Raw genomic sequence first — 13,756 nt, 5'->3', positions numbered from 1 at the left:
CGTGCTTTTATACTTATATCTTGCATGAAACTTGACAACGTGATTCACATGCTATATAATCGAGTCATAACGAGCCATAAGACTAATTGAACACATTTCGACCGACCTTGTGTCGTAACCAGAAATTGATACGACTTATTTGTTTAGGTCAAGGCTAAGTAACTTTTATTGCACAACGTTTAATTACTAGTACTTTGTCATGCCACTACGGTGAGATCATAGTCCCATCTTTTCAACAACTTTTATACTTTTAAATCATGGGATGAGAAACATACACGTATCATACTTTTATGCTTTGAACACAAGTACGAAAACAAACATTCCACAACGAGTTAGAACAAAAAGCCTCAATTCAATTATCATTAGTTACACTTGTAGGGTGTAAGCGCGAAATTATGTTGTGTGGCCATACGGGTTTGACGAACCCTCATTCGGACGGTTCGCTACCGTTAGCGGATGAAATGTAATTTTATCGTGTATAGTGTAGGTTCTAACACTATGATTCAGAGGTACCATTCAGTAAAGCCTTGATAATTGGGTACTCGACATATGAAATGTCCCGTTCTTATTGATTAAAAACGTTCCATATTAATTGATTTCGTTGCGAGGTTTTGACCTCTATATGAGACGTTTTTCAAAGACTGCATTCATTTTAAAATAAACCATAACCTTTATTTCATCAATAAAGGTTTAAAAAGCTTTACGTAGATTATCAAATAATGATAATCTAAAATATCCTGTTTACACACGACCATTACATAATGGTTTACAATACAAATATGTTACAACAAAATAAGTTTCTTGAATGCAGTTTTTACACAATATCATACAAGCATGGACTCCAAATCTCGTCCTTATTTAAGTATGCGACAGCGGAAGCTCTTAATAATCACCTGAGAATAAACATGCTTAAAACGTCAACAAAAATGTTGGTGAGTTATAGGTTTAACCTATATATATCAAATCATAATAATATACCACAAGATTTCATATTTCAATACACATCCCATACATAGAGATAAAAATCATTCATATGGTGAACACCTGGTAACCGACATTAACAAGATGCATATATAAGAATATCCCCATCATTCCGGGACACCCTTCGGATATGATATAAATTTCGAAGTACTAAAGCATCCGGTACTTTGGATGGGGCTTGTTGGGCCCGATAGATCTATCTTTAGGATTCGCGTCAATTAGGGTGTCTGTTCCCTAATTCTTAGATTACCAGACTTAATAAAAAGGGGCATATTCAATTTCGATAATTCAACCATAGAATGTAGTTTCACGTACTTGTGTCTATTTTGTAAATCATTTATAAAACCTGCATGTATTCTCATCCCAAAAATATTAGATTTTAAAAGTGGGACTATAACTCACTTTCACAGATTTTTACTTCGTCGGGAAGTAAGACTTGGCCACTGTTGATTCACGAACCTATAACAATATATACATATATATTAAAGTATGTTCAAAATATATTTACAACACTTTTAATATATTTTGATGTTTTAAGTTTATTAAGTCAGCTGTCCTCGTTAGTAACCTATAACTAGTTGTCCACAGTTAGATGTACAAAAATAAATCGATAAATATTATCTTGAATCAATCCACGACCCAGTGTATACGTATCTCAGTATTGATCACAACTCAAACTATATATATTTTGGAATCAACCTCAACCCTGTATAGCTAACTCCAACATTCACATATAGAGTGTCTATGGTTGTTCCGAAATATATATAGATGTGTCGACATGATAGGTCGAAACATTGTATACGTGTCTATGGTATCTCAAGATTACATAATATACAATACAAGTTGATTAAGTTATGGTTGGAATAGATTTGTTACCAATTTTCACGTAGCTAAAATGAGAAAAATTATCCAATCTTGTTTTACCCATAACTTCTTCATTTTAAATCCGTTTTGAGTGAATAAAATTGCTATGGTTTCATATTGAACTCTATTTTATGAATATAAACAGAAAAGTATAGGTTTATAGTCGGAAAAATAAGTTACAAGTCATTTTTGTAAGGGTAGTCATTTCAGTCGAAAGAACGACGTCTAGATGACCATTTTAGAAAACATACTTCCACTTTGAGTTTAACCATAATTTTTGGATATAGTTTCATGTTCATAATAAAAATCATTTTCTCAGAATAACAACTTTTAAATCAAAGTTTATCATAGTTTTTAATTAACTAACCCAAAACAGCCCGCGGTGTTACTACGACGGCGTAAATCCGGTTTTACGGTTTTTTCGTGTTTCCAGGTTTTAAATCATTAAGTTAGCATATCATATAGATATAGAACATGTGTTTAGTTGATTTTAAAAGTCAAGTTAGAAGGATTAACTTTTGTTTGCGAACAAGTTTAGAATTAACTAAACTATGTTCTAGTGATTACGAGTTTAAACCTTCGAATAAGATAGCTTTATATGTATGAATCGAATGATGTTATGAACATCATTACTACCTTAAGTTCCTTGGATAAACCTACTGGAAAAGAGAAAAATGGATCTAGCTTCAACGGATCCTTGGATGGCTCGAAGTTCTTGAAGCAGAATCATGACACGAAAACAAGTTCAAGTAAGATCATCACTTGAAATAAGATTGTTATAGTTATAGAAATTGAACCAAAGTTTGAATATGATTATTACCTTGTATTAGAATGATAACCTACTGTAAGAAACAAAGATTTCTTGAGGTTGGATGATCACCTTACAAGATTGGAAGTGAGCTAGCAAACTTGAAAGTATTCTTGATTTTATGTAACTAGAACTTGTAGAATATATGAAGAACACTTAGAACTTGAAGATAGAACTTGAGAGAGATCAATTAGATGAAGAAAATTGAAGAATGAAAGTGTTTGTAGGTGTTTTTGGTCGTTGGTGTATGGATTAGATATAAAGGATATGTAATTTTGTTTTCATGTAAATAAGTCATGAATGATTACTCATATTTTTGTAATTTTATGAGATATTTCATGCTAGTTGCCAAATGATGGTTCCCACATGTGTTAGGTGACTCACATGGGCTGCTAAGAGCTGATCATTGGAGTGTATATACCAATAGTACATACATCTAAAAGCTGTGTATTGTAAGAGTACGAATACGGGTGCATACGAGTAGAATTGTTGATGAAACTGAACGAGGATGTAATTGTAAGCATTTTTGTTAAGTAGAAGTATTTTGCTAAGTGTATTGAAGTCTTTCAAAAGTGTATAAATACATATTAAAACACTACATGTATATACATTTTAACTGAGTCGTTAAGTCATCGTTAGTCGTTACATGTAAGTGTTGTTTTGAAACATTTAGGTTAACGATCTTGTTAAATTGTAACACCGGCCATTTTTTTTTTTTAACACACAGCGGAAGACTTTATTAACAAACACACTATAAGTCGCGTCATTACATTAATCTGAGTAATTAAGTTTAAGTTTACACAACGGTGTTACATTATTACAAAACATTATTTATACAAAAGTTCACATCAGAGTTGGGTTGTCAAACATGTCTTCTGCATCCATACCCATCCCGACTAGCAGTACCTAAACCTGCAAAGGGGGAAACATGTGGGGGATTAGCGCACCGCTAAGTGAATGGAATCTATCTAACAGATATAACTTAAGCCACACACAAGCTATATACATCAACAATACCTGCTAACTACCAACTAGCATACAATAAGACAATACGAGGATCGGCGGCTTGTACGAGCACACGACTCCCAGCTGATCGGGCCTGAGTCTACCGATAGTCCCTGCTACTCAATTAACAGTATAGTTATCCAGATGCAGGGGATGCATCATTCACACTATATTCCACAATTAGTAGCCTATGGACCCAACCTCCCCTAGGCACGGTTGACCTCATACGGACTCTAACCTCTCCCAGGCACGGTCTCGAGTCCCCAGTCTCCCTAGGCCCGACTGGTGCCATTCACACAGTGTACACATAATTCACATACAACATCAGGCAAACGATATTATTCTATCATAGCAATTCCTACACTATGCATGGTAAAAGAGTCAACCACAGTAGCATGATATGCTGTAGTGACCCGAACTTTTCCATGTTTATATATATTAATTGAAATTGATGTTTACATGATTAAATGTTTCCAACATGTTAAGCAATCAAACTTGTTAAGACTTGATTAATTGAAATAGGTTTCATATAGACAATTGACCACCCAAGTTGACCGGTGATTCACGAACGTTAAAACTTGTAAAAAAAACTATATGATGACATATATATGGTTATATATATAGTTAACATGATATTATGATAAGTAAACATATCATTAATTATATTAACAATGAACTACATATGTAAAAACAAGACTACTAACTTAATGATTTTGAAACGAGACATATATGTAACGTTTATCGTTGTAACGACATTTAATGTATATATATCATATTAAGAGATATTCGTACATCATAATATCATGATAATATAATAATTTAAAATCTCTTTTGTTATTATAAACATTGGGTTAACAACATTTAACAAGATCGTTAACCTAAAGGTTTCAAAACAACACTTACATGTAACGACTAACGATGACTTAACGACTCAGTTAAAATGTATATACATGTAGTGTTTTAATATGTATTTATACACTTTTGAAAGACTTCAATACACTTATCAAAATACTTCTACTTAACAAAAATGCTTACAATTACATTCTCGTTCAGTTTCATCAACAATTCTACTCGTATGCACCCGTATTCGTACTCGTACAATACACAGCTTTTAGATGTATGTACTATTGGTATATACACTCCAATGATCAGCTCTTAGCAGCCCATGTGAGTCACCTAACACATGTGGGAACCATCATTTGGCAACTAGCATGAAATATCTCATAAGATTACAAAAATATGAGTAATCATTCATGACTTATTTACATGAAAACAAAATTACATATCCTTTATATCTAATCCATACACCAACGACCAAAAACACCTACAAACACTTTCATTCTTCAATTTTCTTCATCTAATTGAACTCTCTCAAGTTCTATCTTCAAGTTCTAAGTGTTCTTCATAAATTCCAAAAGTTCTAGTTTCATAAAATCAAGAATACTTTCAAGTTTGCTAGCTCACTTCCAATCTTGTAAGGTGATCATCCAACCTCAAGAAATCTTTGTTTCTTACAGTAGGTTATCATTCTAATACAAGGTAATAATCATATTCAAACTTTGGTTCAATTTCTATAACTATAACAATCTTATTTCAAGTGATGATCTTACTTGAACTTGTTTTCGTGTCATGATTTTGCTTCAAGAACTTTGAGCCATCCAAGGATCCATTGAAGCTAGATCCATTTTTCTCTTTTCCAGTAGGTTCATCCAAGGAACTTAAGGTAGTAATGATGTTCATAACATCATTCGATTCATACATATAAAGCTATCTTATTCGAAGGTTTAAACTTGTAATCACTAGAACATAGTTTAGTTAATTCTAAACTTGTTCGCAAACAAAAGTTAATCCTTCTAACTTGACTTTTAAAATCAACTAAACACATGTTCTATATCTATATGATATGCTAACTTAATGATTTAAAACCTGGAAACACGAAAAACACCGTAAAACCGGATTTACGCCGTCGTAGTAACACCGCGGGCTGTTTTGGGTTAGTTAATTAAAAACTATGATAAACTTTGATTTAAAAGTTGTTATTCTGAGAAAATGATTTTTATTATGAACATTAAACTATATCCAAAAATTATGGTTAAACTCAAAGTGGAAGTATGTTTTCTAAAATGGTCATCTAGACGTCGTTCTTTCGACTGAAATGACTACCTTTACAAAAATGACTTGTAACTTATTTTTCCGACTAAAAACCTATACTTTTTTTGTTTAGATTCATAAAATAGAGTTCAATATGAAACCATAGCAATTTGATTCACTCAAAACGGATTTAAAATGAAGAAGTTATGGGTAAAACAAGATTGGATAATTTTTCTCATTTTAGCTACGTGAAAATTGGTAACAAATCTATTCCAACCATAACTTAATCAACTTGTATTATATATTATGTAATCTTGAGATACCATAGACACGTATACAATGTTTCGACCTATCATGTCGACACATCTATATATATTTCGGAACAACCATAGACACTCTATATGTGAATGTTGGAGTTAGCTATACAGGGTTGAGGTTGATTCCAAAATATATATAGTTTGAGTTGTGATCAATACTGAGATACGTATACACTGGGTCGTGGATTGATTCAAGATAATATTTATCGATTTATTTCTGTACATCTAACTGTGGACAACTAGTTGTAGGTTACTAACGAGGACAGCTGACTTAATAAACTTAAAACATCAAAATATATTAAAAGTGTTGTAAATATATTTTGAACATACTTTGATATATATGTATATATTGTTATAGGTTCGTGAATCAACCAGTGGCCAAGTCTTACTTCCCGACGAAGTAAAAATCTGTGAAAGTGAGTTATAGTCCCACTTTTAAAATCTAATATTTTTGGGATGAGAATACATGCAGGTTTTATAAATGATTTACAAAATAGACACAAGTACGTGAAACTACATTCTATGGTTGAATTATCGAAATCGAATATGCCCCTTTTTATTAAGTCTGGTAATCTAAGAATTAGGGAACAGACACCCTAATTGACGCGAATCCTAAAGATAGATCTATTGGGCCTAACAAACCCCATCCAAAGTACCGGATGCTTTAGTACTTCGAAATTTATATCATATCCGAAGGGTGTCCCGGAATGATGGGGATATTCTTATATATGCATCTTGTTATTGTCGGTTACCAGGTGTTCACCATATGAATGATTTTTATCTCTATGTATGGGATGTGTATTGAAATATGAAATCTTGTGGTCTATTGTTACGATTTGATATATATAGGTTAAACCTATAACTCACCAACATTTTTGTTGACGTTTTAAGCATGTTTATTCTCAGGTGATTATTAAGAGATTCCGCTGTCGCATACTTAAATAAGGACAAGATTTGGAGTCCATGCTTGTATGATATTGTGTAAAAACTGCATTCAAGAAACTTATTTTGTTGTAACATATTTGTATTGTAAACCATTATGTAATGGTCGTGTGTAAACAGGATATTTTAGATTATCATTATTTGATAATCTACGTAAAACTTTTTAAACCTTTATTGATGAAATAAAGGTTATGGTTTGTTTAAAAATGAATGCAGTCTTTGAAAAATGTCTCATATAGAGGTCAAAACCTCGCAACGAAATCAATTAATATGGAACGTTTTTAATCAATAAGAACGGGACATTTCAGTTGGTATCCGAGCGTTGGTCTTAGAGAACCAGAAAATTTGCATTAGTGTGTCTTATCGAGTTTGTTAGGATGCATTAGTGAGTCTGGACTTCGACCGTGTTTTCTTTAAAAATGATTGCTTAACATTTTTGTTGGAAACTATATATTTTTAACATATGAATATTATGTGATATATTAATCTCTTAACGTGTTTGATATTATGTGATAGATGTCTACCTCTAGAACAAGTCCCATTGACTCACCTAATAATAATGAAGAGTCAAATGTAAATTGGAATGATTTGTGGACTGATTCACAAGTTCCCGAAGAGGAACCGGAAGAAGAATCGGAACCGGAAGAAGAATCGGAACCGGATGAAGAAATAGAACCGGTGGGGGAAATAATAAAACGGTTAAGTAAAAGAAAATCCTCAACCAACCGACCAAAGTTAATTATGGTCAATGGTGTTTCCGCCAAGGAAGCAAAATATTGGGAGGATTACCAATTCTCCGATGAATCGGATTCCGACGAGAATTCCGATGATGTTATAGAAATTACCCCAACTGAATTTAAAAAGGCAAAAGAAAATAATAAGGGAAAGGGCATAAAAATAGAGAAATCTAATTCCAACCCCGATGAACTTTATATGTATCGTCAACCCCCGAAGTCCTTAAGTTGTAACAATGACCCGGGAACCTCTAAACCACCAGGTTTTTCTAAACCAATGTGGATCACGACGGCTCGTATTAGGGGAACATCATATATCCCTAGAAACTTGGAAAAACGAACCAAAACCGAAGAAGAAGAAACAAGCGAGTCGGAATAAGATAGTTGTATTCGTGTGGTGTAATATATGTAATATAGTGTGCTTATGCTTTATGATATATGTAAAAATTGCTTGTATTAATAAGTATATTTTTTTTTTATGAATCTAACTCTTGTCTATTTTACAGTATAGAAACACAAAATGGATAGACAACCCAATATTTTAAGAGACCTACCCGGAGACATGATTGATGAAATCTTGTCTAGAGTCGGCCAGAATTCCTCGGCACAACTATTTAAGGCGAGATCAGTTTGTAAGACATTCGAAGAACGTTCCAAGAATGTCTTGGTTTATAAGAGACTTTCGTTTGAAAGATGGGGGATATCACATTGGGAAACCCATAAGTTACGATGTGTTTACTTTGACGCATATATTGCGGGGAACCCAAATGCTATTTTACGCAACGGGTTAAGAAATTATTTTGACTCAATATATCCGAATATTGGACTTCGTGATTTAGAAAAAGCGGCTAACATGCAACATAAAGAAGCATGTTATGCTTACGGATTAGTAATGTTCGCTTCTCACCAAAGTGAGAACAAGAACATCGGGCTACAACTATTAAACAAAACGTTTCCACAAGTGACGGAGTCGGTAATTGGGGTAAGAAATGAGGTTTTTAGATTATTACGGGACTGTTGGACATTACGTAACCCTCGTCCCTTTGATGACGTTACAACACGCTGTCTTATCAACGGCCATAACGGTTATGTTGCACAAGACCAAGGATGGGAAGTAGTCCTAGTAAAACCAGAATGCATGACTTGTTTCTGGACGTATGAATTACGTGTCTTTATTGCCTTTGCTGAACGACTTGTGTACTAGCTAGAATTGTCTTCACAACTATCTTGTATCAAAGTTATTGTGTGCTATATTTCATGCTTTATGTAAAATAAGCGGTATTGTAAGTTTGTAAAATATTGTATAAAAGTTTGAACGTGAAATATTATTATAATCAGTTTTTCATATAGAATTGTAGTAGTTGAATTGTATATTAGCTACTAAGTATGAACTTAACGGGTAGGTACTACCCGAATTTAAACTTATAAAACGCTAATATGAAGAAAAAGCTTTTATAAATGAGTTCATATTATGCTACGAAATACTATTAACTACTCTTAATATTCTGTATGATTAACTTGTTCCATTTAACTATTTTGAAGGAAATGGCACCGACTACTCGACACACCGTGAATATGAATGAAGAGGAATTCCGTACTTTTCTAGCTTCAAACATAGCTGCAGTACAGGCTGCGCTACATACCAACAATAACCTTGGATCTAGCAGTACAGGAAATCGTGTAGGATGCACCTACAAAGAATTCACTGCCTGCAAACCTTTGGAATTTGATGGAACCGAAGGACCGATCGGATTGAAACGGTGGACCGAGAAGGTTGAATCGGTGTTTGCCATAAGTAAGTGTACTGAAGAGGACAAAGTGAAGTACGCTACGCATACCTTCACAGGTTCTGCATTAACATGGTGGAATACCTATCTAGAGCAAGTGGGACAAGATGATGCGTACGCACTACCGTGGTCAGCATTCAAGCACTTGATGAACGAGAAGTACCGTCCCAGAACCGAGGTCAATAAGCTCAAGACAGAACTTAGAGGGTTACGAACCCAAGGATTTGATATTACCACGTACGAAAGACGATTCACAGAATTGTGCCTATTGTGTCCGGGAGCATTCGAAGATGAGGAAGAGAAGATTGACGCGTTTGTGAAAGGATTACCGGAAAGAATCCAAGAAGATATAAGTTCACACGAGCCCGCCTCTATACAACAGGCATGTAGAATGGCTCACAAACTCGTGAACCAGATTGAAGAAAGAATTAAAGAACAGACTGCTGAAGAGGCCAATGTGAAGCAAGTCAAAAGAAAGTGGGAGGAAAACGGTGATAAGAATCACCAATACAACAACAACAGCAATTACAACAATAATCGCAACAATTATCCCAACAATCGCAACATCAATCGCAACTACAACAAACGGCCCAACAACAACAACAATAATAACAACAGCAACTACAACAATCATCCCAACAACAATCATAACCACAACAACAACAACAATCAGAAGCAGCTATGCCAAAGGTGTGAAAAGAATCACTCGGGGTTCTGCACCAAATTTTGCAACAAGTGTAAAAGAAATGGTCATAGCGCGGCGAAGTGTGAGGTCTACGGACCAGGGGTTAATAGAACGAAAGGAACAAATGGTGTCGGAACGAGTAATGGCGGAGCAAGTAGTGTCGGAGCAAGTTATGCCAATGTAGTTTGTTATAAATGTGGAAAACCAGGCCACATTATTAGAAATTGCCCGAACCAGGAGAACACAAATGGACAAGGCCGTGGAAGAGTTTTCAATATTAATGCGGCAGAGGCACAGGAAGACCCGGAGCTTGTTACGGGTACGTTTCTTATTGACAATAAATCTGCCTACGTTTTATTTGATTCGGGTGCGGATAGAAGCTATATGAGTAGAGATTTTTGTGCTAAATTAAGTTGTCCATTGATGCCTTTGGATAGTAAATTTTTACTCGAATTAGCAAATGGTAAATTAATTTCAGCAGATAATATATGTCGGAATCGAGAAATTAAACTGGTTAGCGAAACATTTAAGATTGATTTGATACCAGTAGAGTTAGGGAGTTTTGATGTGATAATCGGTATGGACTGGTTGAAAGAAGTGAAAGCGGAGATCGTTTGTTACAAAAATGCAATTCGCATTATACGAGAAAAAGGAAAACCCTTAATGGTGTACGGAGAAAAGGGCAACACGAAGCTACATCTTATTAGTAATTTGAAGGCACAAAAACTAATAAGAAAAGGTTGCTATGCTGTTCTAGCACACGTCGAGAAAGTACAAACTGAAGAAAAGAGCATCAATGATGTTCCCGTCGCAAAAGAATTTCCTGATGTATTTCCGAAAGAATTACCGGGATTACCCCCACATCGATCCGTTGAATTTCAAATAGATCTTGTACCAGGAGCTGCACCAATAGCTCGTGCTCCTTACAGACTCGCACCCAGCGAGATGAAAGAACTACAAAGCCAATTACAAGAACTTTTAGAGCGTGGTTTCATTCGACCAAGCACATCACCGTGGGGAGCTCCTGTTTTGTTTGTCAAGAAGAAAGATGGTACATTCAGGTTGTGTATCGACTACCGAGAATTGAACAAACTTACCATCAAGAACCGCTACCCACTACCGAGAATCGATGACTTATTTGATCAACTACAAGGCTCGTCTGTTTATTCAAAGATTGACTTACGTTCCGGGTATCATCAAATGCGGGTGAAAGAAGATGATATTCCAAAGACTGCTTTCAGAACACGTTACGGTCATTACGAGTTTATGGTCATGCCGTTTGGTTTAACTAATGCACCAGCTGTGTTCATGGACCTTATGAACCGAGTGTGTGGACCATACCTTGACAAGTTTGTCATTGTTTTCATTGATGACATACTTATTTACTCAAAGAATGACCAAGAACACGGTGAACATTTGAGAAAGGTGTTAGAAGTATTGAGGAAGGAAGAATTGTACGCTAAGTTTTCAAAGTGTGCATTTTGGTTGGAAGAAGTTCAATTCCTCGGTCACATAGTGAACAAAGAAGGTATTAAGGTGGATCCGGCAAAGATAGAAACTGTTGAAAAGTGGGAAACCCCGAAAACTCCGAAACACATACGCCAGTTTTTAGGACTAGCTGGTTACTACAGAAGGTTCATCCAAGACTTTTCCAGAATAGCAAAACCCTTGACTGCATTAACGCATAAAGGGAAGAAATTTGAATGGAATGATGAACAAGAGAAAGCGTTTCAGTTATTGAAGAAAAAGCTAACTACGGCACCTATATTGTCATTGCCTGAAGGGAATGATGATTTTGTGATTTATTGTGACGCATCAAAGCAAGGTCTCGGTTGTGTATTAATGCAACGAACGAAGGTGATTGCTTATGCGTCTAGACAATTGAAGATTCACGAACAAAATTATACGACGCATGATTTGGAATTAGGCGCGGTTGTTTTTGCATTAAAGACTTGGAGGCACTACTTATATGGGGTCAAAAGTATTATATATACCGACCACAAAAGTCTTCAACACATATTTAATCAGAAACAACTGAATATGAGGCAGCGTAGGTGGATTGAATTATTGAATGATTACGATTTTGAGATTCGTTACCACCCGGGAAAGGCAAATGTGGTAGCCGATGCCTTGAGCAGGAAGGATAGAGAACCCATTCGAGTAAAATCTATGAATATAATGATTCATAATAACATTACTACTCAAATAAAGGAGGCGCAACAAGGAGTTTTAAAAGAGGGAAATTTAAAGGATGAAATACCCAAAGGATCGGAGAAGCATCTTAATATTCGGGAAGACGGAACCCGGTATAGGGCTGAAAGGATTTGGGTACCAAAATTTGGAGATATGAGAGAAATGGTACTTAGAGAAGCTCATAAAACCAGATACTCAATACATCCTGGAACGGGGAAGATGTACAAGGATCTCAAGAAACATTTTTGGTGGCCGGGTATGAAAGCCGATGTTGGTAAATACGTAGGAGAATGTTTGACGTGTTCTAAGGTCAAAGCTGAGCATCAGAAACCATCAGGTCTACTTCAACAACCCGAAATCCCGGAATGGAAATGGGAAAACATTACCATGGATTTCATCACTAAATTGCCAAGGACTGCAAGTGGTTTTGATACTATTTGGGTAATAGTTGATCGTCTCACCAAATCAGCACACTTCCTACCAATAAGAGAAGATGACAAGATGGAGAAGTTAGCACGACTGTATTTGAAGGAAGTCGTCTCCAGACATGGAATACCAATCTCTATTATCTCTGATAGGGATGGCAGATTTATTTCAAGATTCTGGCAGACATTACAGCAAGCATTAGGAACTCGTCTAGACATGAGTACTGCCTATCATCCACAAACTGATGGGCAGAGCGAAAGGACGATACAAACGCTTGAAGACATGCTACGAGCATGTGTTATTGATTTCGGAAACAGTTGGGATCGACATCTACCGTTAGCAGAATTTTCCTACAACAACAGCTACCATTCAAGCATTGAGATGGCGCCGTTTGAAGCACTTTATGGTAGAAAGTGCAGGTCTCCGATTTGTTGGAGTGAGGTGGGGGATAGACAGATTACGGGTCCGGAGATTATACAAGAAACTACCGAGAAGATCATCCAAATTCAACAACGGTTGAAAACCGCCCAAAGTCGACAAAAGAGCTACGCTGACATTAAAAGAAAAGATATAGAATTTGAAATTGGAGAGATGGTCATGCTTAAAGTTGCACCATGGAAAGGCGTTGTTCGATTTGGTAAACGAGGAAAATTAAATCCAAGGTATATTGGACCATTCAAGATTATTGATCGTGTCGGACCAGTAGCTTACCGACTAGAGTTACCTCAACAACTCGCGGCTGTACATAACACTTTCCACGTCTCGAATTTGAAGAAATGTTTTGCTAAAGAAGATCTCACTATTCCGTTAGATGAAATCCAAATCAACGAAAAACTTCAATTCATCGAAGAACCCGTCGAAATAATGGATCGTGAGGTTAAAAGACTTAAGCAAAACAAGATACCAATTGTTAAGGTTCGATG

This window comes from Rutidosis leptorrhynchoides, chromosome 4, assembly GCF_046630445.1.
Source record: "Rutidosis leptorrhynchoides isolate AG116_Rl617_1_P2 chromosome 4, CSIRO_AGI_Rlap_v1, whole genome shotgun sequence".
Taxonomy (NCBI): Eukaryota; Viridiplantae; Streptophyta; class Magnoliopsida; order Asterales; family Asteraceae; genus Rutidosis; species Rutidosis leptorrhynchoides.
Note: the sequence above shows the minus strand (reverse complement) of the source record.